Source organism: Rutidosis leptorrhynchoides, chromosome 10 (genome assembly GCF_046630445.1).
Source record: "Rutidosis leptorrhynchoides isolate AG116_Rl617_1_P2 chromosome 10, CSIRO_AGI_Rlap_v1, whole genome shotgun sequence".
Classification (NCBI taxonomy): Eukaryota; Viridiplantae; Streptophyta; class Magnoliopsida; order Asterales; family Asteraceae; genus Rutidosis; species Rutidosis leptorrhynchoides.
In genome coordinates, this window is record NC_092342.1 from 173,125,797 (window position 1) to 173,134,554 (window position 8,758).

An 8,758-nucleotide genomic window follows, 5' to 3' on the forward strand; every position below is an offset into this window, starting at 1 on the left:
CTATTTAGTGAACTTGAAAATACTATCAAGGTATTGAATAGATAATACTTTACATGAACGTATTTGTTCGATGTAAGTTTATCGACGAGATTAAAAGATAATATCAAATGATTGAATTATCAGATACATTGAATTATGATCACGAGTCTCCATCGTAAGGTCCACTATGATTTAAGAGACTATTACATTTTTAACGGTATTCGGAAATTTAGTGAAATGATACGCATGCAAGAACGACAGTATTCTTATCGAGCATTAGTCAAAGGTTGGTGGAGGGTTGAATTTCATAACACTTGGTTGACAACTTGCGCCGTATATAGAACGTGATTATGTATATTAGATATATTAGTTAGATAAAAGATAGTAACCCTTGTTCATTGATTCGATTTATAATTAGATATTTTAACTAGAGCCTTTGAGAAATTAAAGTAAAGGTTGACGCATAAATAAGTTATATCAGATTAAGTTTTCGAGCATAACTGTTAGGTGATATAACAATATCTTGTATTCACACGATTTTAATGTTATATATATATATTGGTCTTTGAAATATAATTAATTTTGAAAAGTGAAATATTATATTATTAGATAAATATTTCAAACATATGTATTATGTATAAGTTTATAAATTTTAAATGTACATATATTTTATTTTAGTCATAAAACGTTTTGATTCAAACTAATAAGATTAAATATATATTTTGTTATATAACGAGACGTCGATTTATAAAAGGAAATGACCAAAACACTCAAAAGATTTAAGTTACACTTTGAGTGGGTTAGTTTTAATTAATTTAAGTCTAGTTATTAATAAAGGTACGTGTCACAAAATGTTTAATTTAAAATAAAATATTTTGACAAACAACGAGACTTTAATTTATAAAAGGAAATGACCACAATACTCAATTTTATAAGTTATATTTTTATAAAGGTAATTTATTGTTGAGTAAGTCTAATTTTTGTAAAAGGTACACGTCACGTAACGTAAAAGGCTAGTTTTCTAAACGTACGAAAGTGCGCCCGAAAAACCGAAAGTGGTACATGAGTCCTGAGACCACGACCGTGTCATTTTTGTAAAAATTATATTTTTACAATGAACGTAAATATAATATAATATTTAATTAATCCTAAAGATTAAATATATTATATATTAAATTATTTATATATTTACTTATGTTACGTATGAAATGAGTTAAATGTGAATAAGGGTGTCGGCAATCTAATTAGTGTTAGGTGAGCTCAACTTCATTATAAATTGAACACATTTCTTCTTCTGGTTCATAATTCATCCATTCCTCAATCTATCAATCGTTCTTTATACTAATATTTATTATTATTATTATTATTAAAGATTAATATTATTATTAATCGTATTATTATTATTATTATTATTATTATTATTATTATAATACATAAAATACTACGACGAGGTCATGAGCGGGTCTTTTCAAGACAAGTTTTGCGAGTAGGATAGGGCTAAGGAAATTATGGGTTATAGCCATGGAGGTGATGGGAATGGTTCATGGGTGTGTTCGTGAGGTCACCCTAGTGTTTATCATCTCCGTTGTGTCTACATACCTTTCCTGCAATATTGAATCTCAATATTGATACGTGAGTACTCCTAATTTAATTTTTATATACTAATAGTGTATCCCTGACTAGTGCTCGAGAAAATAGGATTGTGCATGCTTGTATATTTGATATTGCCCTTAGATAAGTTATGTTGAATCTTAAAGGTTGTTATACTAGGGATGAAATAAGGTATAAAATATGCATGTCTTTGGAAAGCTAGCGAAAAATTAAGAACTTTTCATTTAGATATCAAATCGTTTCGTTGAACGGTTGTCAAGTTATGGACAAAAGAAGTTTTGTAAATTTTGATGAAACGTCGATACGGAAACTGAAATTCTCGATGATCTGCGTTGTTTCAGATTAAAACAAAAATACCACTGAATTCTTTGCTGTAAGGTCTAACAAACGACTCTGGCCGTTTGTCAATTTGAGACTCGACGATTTTTCTAAAAATCGTCAATGTTGACTGTTTGATCACATTTTAAAATTCTAAAAAGAGCTGAAACTTTTTATTAAAAATGTCAGTTTTGTATCAGTTGTCATGGTCGGCCTGATGTATGTTTACTTTTACCAAAAATCATGTTATATCTTTGTGGTAACGAGAATTTGAAGGCTTTGACCGTTTGTCAATTCGAGTTTCGAGGAATTTTCTAAAAATCTCCAAAGTAGGCTACTCGGTCACTTTTGCAAATTTTATTAAAGCTGAAAAATTAACTTTGAAACGCCGAAACCGCGTTGGCAACTACGAGTTGTCTAGTTTTAGTTTACTTCTGTAAAATTTATGCTTAATCTTTTTGGTAATGTGTAACTTTTATCCTTGGACCGTTTATCAATCGGAGTTCCGATAATTTTTCTAAAAATCGCTGAAGTGGTCGTTTAGTTATGTTTGACCGAAAAATCTTTTTTTTGTATAAGTTATTGTATTTTTGCATGCGACCTCGTTTTTACTTTAACCTTTGACTTTTGACCTAAGTAAGCATGGGTAATATAACATGTTACTATACTGTTGAGTCAGACTCGAGCATTAGGATTGTGGTACACTATGACTTGGCCTAAATTGTTAGATAAATATTGACCGTCATATAAATATATATAATTAATATAGGTTCGTGAATCCGAGGCCAACCCTACACTTGTTCAATGATGTTATATGTATTTTTACTACAAAATACAGTATGGTGAGTTTCATTTGCCTTTTTACCCTTTATATTTTTGGGCTGAGAATACATGCGCAATTTTTATAAATGATTTACAAAATAGACACAAGTACGTGAAACTACATTCTATGGTTGAATTATCGAAATCGAATATGCCCCTTTTTATTTAGTCTGGTAATCTAAGAATTAGGGAACAGACACCCTAATTGACGCGAATCCTAAAGATAGATCTATCGGGCCCAACAAGCCCCATCCAAAGTACCGGATGCTTTAGTACTTCGAAATTTATATCATGTCCGAAGGAGGATCCCGGAATGATGGGGATATTCTATATGCATATTGTTAATGTCGGTTACCAGGTGTTCAATCCATATGAATGATATTTTTGTCTCTATGCATGGGACGTTTATTTATGAGAATTGGAAATATGAAATCTTGTGGTCTATTAAAATGATGAAAATGAAATGATTACTATAAACTGATGAATTCACCAACCTTTTGGTTGACACTTGAAAGCATGTTTATTCTCAGGTTTGAAAGAGATCTTCCGCTGTGCATTAGCTCATTTTAAAGATATTACTTGGAGTCATTCATGACATATTTCAAAAGACGTTGCATTCGAGTCGTTGAAGTTCATTAAAGATTATTATTAAGTAAATGACAGATTAGGTCATTTATAGTTTGGATATTATGAAATGGTATGCATGCATGTCAACTTTCGATGTAATGAAAGATTGTCTTTTAAAAATGAATGCAATGTTTGTAAAATGTATCATTTAGAGGTCAAGTACCTCGCGATGTAATCATATGTTATTGTATTCGTCCCTATGGATTGGGTCGGGTCGTCTCATGTGGTATCAGAGCGGTGGTCTTAGCGAACCAGGTCTTGCATTAGTGTGTCTTACTGTTAGTTGTTAAGATGTATTAGTGAATCTGGACTTCGACCGTGTCTGCATGTCAAAAGTTTTGCTTATCATTTCGTGTCGAAAATTACCTGCTTATCATTCTTAAGTCTAGACGCGCTTTCCTGCATTTATTGCATAATAGTGTATAGACGAATTCTTATCTTAGCATATCTGTTACTGTGAACTTTGACTGACATTTTTCAAAGATTCTCCGTAGTTTATGGGATTTTGGTATTATATATATACATATGCAAACTATGTAATTGAAGAATACCAAATCTAAATTCTACAACCTACTTCATACCAAAACTTCTTTTCCTAATCATACGAGATGGATCCTTCAACCAGTTCAAACTCCTCAGATTCCGATAGCTATGCCGATATGGATTTCCACACGAGCTCCGAAAACAGTGTGACCGGAATGGATCAACCCATCAGTCATCATCTATTTTGGATGAAATGGGGATGGGTTCGTAGCCTCCTCAATTATTGGAGACAAGAAGAAGGTGATCCTTTCCATCCACCAAATTGCCCTATTGGCGATGAACCTGAAGCACTTACCGGCGAACATGTTCGTGAAACCATTTTCTCTCTCATTTCCAGAGTATCTCGTCACGATTATATACTACATCAAATTCTAGATTTTATTTATCCGCTCGTCTCAACCGACAATCATCCCGGTATACTAGCAGAAGTTAACGAACTTCATGCTCGTGTGACGGCTTTGGAGCTTATGGTGCAAGGATTACAAACACCATCAGCAGCACCAGCAGCATAATCAGTACCGTCAGTAACATCAACATCGCAAACCTCAATACCCTAAACATCAACAAAATCGCCGGCATCAACGGTATCATCATCATTAACACCAACAGTACCATTACCACCATCAACAATTACATTCGCATCACACGCCTCAACATCATAATCTATACCTCGGATATCAACATCACACGCATCATAGATATCAAGGAGTACCAACAACAACAAACGATGAAGTATTGATTCATAACTTCGTCGGAGGAATATTCTACGGCGATTATGTAATCTCTAAAGTCTTAGAGATTATCTATTTCCACCCTAACCTTAAATCAGATGAGTGAACCAAAATGAGTCAAGGAAGAATCGAAACCCTAACAAGGATGGTGCGCGATTTACTTGTTATACAAGCATTACTAGCAATTACCGGAAGTATCATCAGCATCAACAGTACCGTTAGCATCACCAGTATAGTCAGTAACGTCAGCATCGTCAGAATCAGCAACATCTATGACATCACAAATCCCATCAGTTCAAGAATCAATGTGGAAATCGTTACCAATCAACAACGAATATGTTGTATCAACGAGTTATATAGTATTAACTCATTCCTTCTGAAGAATTATTATATATTTTATATATATGAATTCTGGAATTATAATAAATCTTTTTGTACTAAACTATTAAGTATGAATTGAAAAAGAGTAGATACTACTCGTTTAAATTCATATTACTAATATCTTATGATGTACATCCTTCATTAACAACTTAATCATCGTTAACCACAATCTCTGTTTCAATCTAATGAACTCCGGTTCATAATAAATCAAGTGTATCATTCAATAACATGTTTGATTATACACTTTCATCTTCGATATACCCGAAATTTACGGGAAAACAATATTCGTATCTTGCGAAGTTAGCAAGAGTTCTATGAGCATCAGCATGATTCACTAAGGAAGTACATATAAATATTGAAGCATTGATTACATTAGTGAAATACTTCGCAAAGATTATGTAATCTCTAATGTTTTAGAGAAAATTCATTTCTAATTCAATCCGAAAATCAAATGAGCTCAATATGATATTAATTCAGTATTACATTCGAGGAAAATATACCCATATATATTTTCATAAAGATTGTAATGAAAATTCTTGTTCAAAATATTATTTGTGAAATTTTTAACGGGTAGGTAATACCCGAGAGATATATAAAATCACAATTAATATGTCACAATCTTCAATTCTGATTCAATAATCATCAACTAAACTAATATACATTCTTCTATAGAATTCAAAACAACCATACTCATTCGAATCTAATTACATATTCTGATTTTGGGAATTTCAGAATTCAACTCGAGATACAACCGAAATCATTATTCTTAGATCCTTATTTTTTTTTCAAAGCTATACTTTGACTTCAAAACTGTGATAGAACATCACTTTTATTCGTAACACTCAGAAATAGATGAATTTCATTCGGGAATCAGGACGATTTTATCATTTGGATATTGACTATGACAATCTGCATTTAAAACCCTTCAAAATCCTGGAAGACACTTCAAACATTGAACAATCGAGATGATGATCCAACCACACATTATCCGAAGTCTTGTACCTGAAAAGCTCTCGAAACCAAAGTCGTAGTTTAACACGTACCCTCGTCAAATTCTTTAGCAAAAAAAAAAAAAAAAAAAAAAAAAAAAAAAAAAAAAAAAAAAAAACATTTCAATTCCTTTTCAAAGTAGCCGATTTTGTCACAGCTTCAGCAAGTCAACTTCGACGTTTCAGTCGGACTAGTCTTATTTTAACCCCGATAAATACGTTGCCCTTTCGTCATTATTACTGGAAAACCTTTCATATTACACCATATTACCACCAGCGTTTAATCATCTAAAACACGATTCTTCTGAACCCACCGCGGATTGATAACCAGAGATTCAGATATTATAGCATTAAATGCAGAGGAAACATAAAAATGGTAGATGGTTTAAACGATCAAAAGTCTGATGATAAAAGATAGTGAGTTGGTAAAGCACAGAAAAAGAAAGAATTTGGTACTGAAAAACGGATTGAGCAAAGTATGAAGGAAGCCATGGACAAATCACAGAGACTGAATCTGCCTTCAAAGGATCCAAATGATTCAGTGCCTGCTGAACTCGTTAGCAAACACCTTACTTCTTATTCTAAACCTTCACAGACAGATATTCTTCATCATCATCATATCTAAAATATTATAAGATATCTTCGTATCTTCCATTATACAGATTCTCCATATCTTTGGAGATATTTTCACAACTATTCTTATCAAGTATCATTTATCTCTCCGTAATATCTGCAACATAAAAGAAACTGTGTTAGTTTCTAAATTCTGAAAAATTTGAATATGAATGTTTTTGAAGTGGTGTTGGGAACTGATGCATGGGATAGTATAATATAATGACACTTGATCAACGTCATTATATTACAGTAATTCATGCTGAGTTTCTAATGGACGTGATGATTCACAGGACATACCGTCATCATGTGTCATTTACACGACTCTTACATTCTATCTAACCTCTAAATATATCAAGAAAATATTTCTTGATGATTCGGTCTTTTCCAGGGTATTCTGGTAATTTAACAAATCAATATTTTACCATTACCATTTCCTTCTTAGAACAATTACTATGTTCATTCTGAAATCTATACCTACGAATTCTGGACCATTACAAGAGATGTTAAATCGCAAGAAGAAGAAACGAAAGGACAAAGCTCCGAAACAGAAATTGGAGTATAGATCGCAACAAATAGAAGGGAGCATTAACTATGGATGACAATGATTATAGAAGACATAAGTAGGGACATCGAAGTATAAGGGAAGATATAAAACCCAACAACCACCCGTAAATTATAAACCATAGATGTCAATGCAAATAGCAATATAAAGACACGGGACAACTAGAAAAACTATAAACCCAAGAGTATAGTAGAAGTAAATAGATTCTTCCGGTGGCAGATTAAAAAGAAGAATGACAGATATGAAAGTTAAGAGGATATCAAGGATCAGGATGGGATGGAGCATATTAACGAATACTTTAAAGTAGGAATTGAGAAAGAAAGAATAGAAGGTGTGAGTTGTAAGGAAATAGAGAGGGTGGATTTATAGGAAAATTTTCGACAGAGCAATCGAAGCAGATTATCGCGTTTAATCAAAGAAGATCTGAATCTCCTTAATTATCGAAGAATCAAATCTTAATATGAAGATTTCTTCTAAATTCCTTAAATTTCGGAAATCAATCTTGACTACGACACCGGTTAAGTCAAACTTACTTTTATTCATTTTCACTCTTAAGTGATAGCTTCATTCGTGCTCTTCACAAAAACAAATCATTTTATCTATATTAATCAATAATGATAAAACCCTAATTATCAGTTCATATACGTCATGAAAACACTCTTACTGTTAGCCATGACAATCTCTACCAAATTTCGGGACGAAATTTCTTTTAACGGGTAGGTAATGTGATGACCCGGAAATTTCCGATCAAATTTAAACTTTAATCTTTATATATATCCGACACGATAAGCAAAAATCTGTAATGTTGAGTCTCGAAAGTTTTGAAACTATATTCATGTAATAAAATACCCTTTGACCATGCTTGACGATTCACGAACAATTATGTGTAAATAAATATATATATACATATACATATATGTGATTTTAAATTAAGAAATATTAATTGAACGGATTAGTTGATATGAAAATAAGTTATGAGATCTATTTAGTGAACTTGAAAATACTATCAAGGTATTGAATAGATAATACTTTACATGAACGTATTTGTTCGATGTAAGTTTATCGACGAGATTAAAAGATAATATCAAATGATTGAATTATCAGATACATTGAATTATGATCACGAGTCTCCATCGTAAGGTCCACTATGATTTAAGAGACTATTACATTTTTAACGGTATTCGGAAATTTAGTGAAATGATACGCATGCAAGAACGACAGTATTCTTATCGAGCATTAGTCAAAGGTTGGTGGAGGGTTGAATTTCATAACACTTGGTTGACAACTTGCGCCGTATATAGAACGTGATTATGTATATTAGATATATTAGTTAGATAAAAGATAGTAACCCTTGTTCATTGATTCGATTTATAATTAGATATTTTAACTAGAGCCTTTGAGAAATTAAAGTAAAGGTTGACGCATAAATAAGTTATATCAGATTAAGTTTTCGAGCATAACTGTTAGGTGATATAACAATATCTTGTATTCACACGATTTTAATGTTATATATATATTGGTCTTTGAAATATAATTAATTTTGAAAAGTGAAATATTATATTATTAGATAAATATTTCAA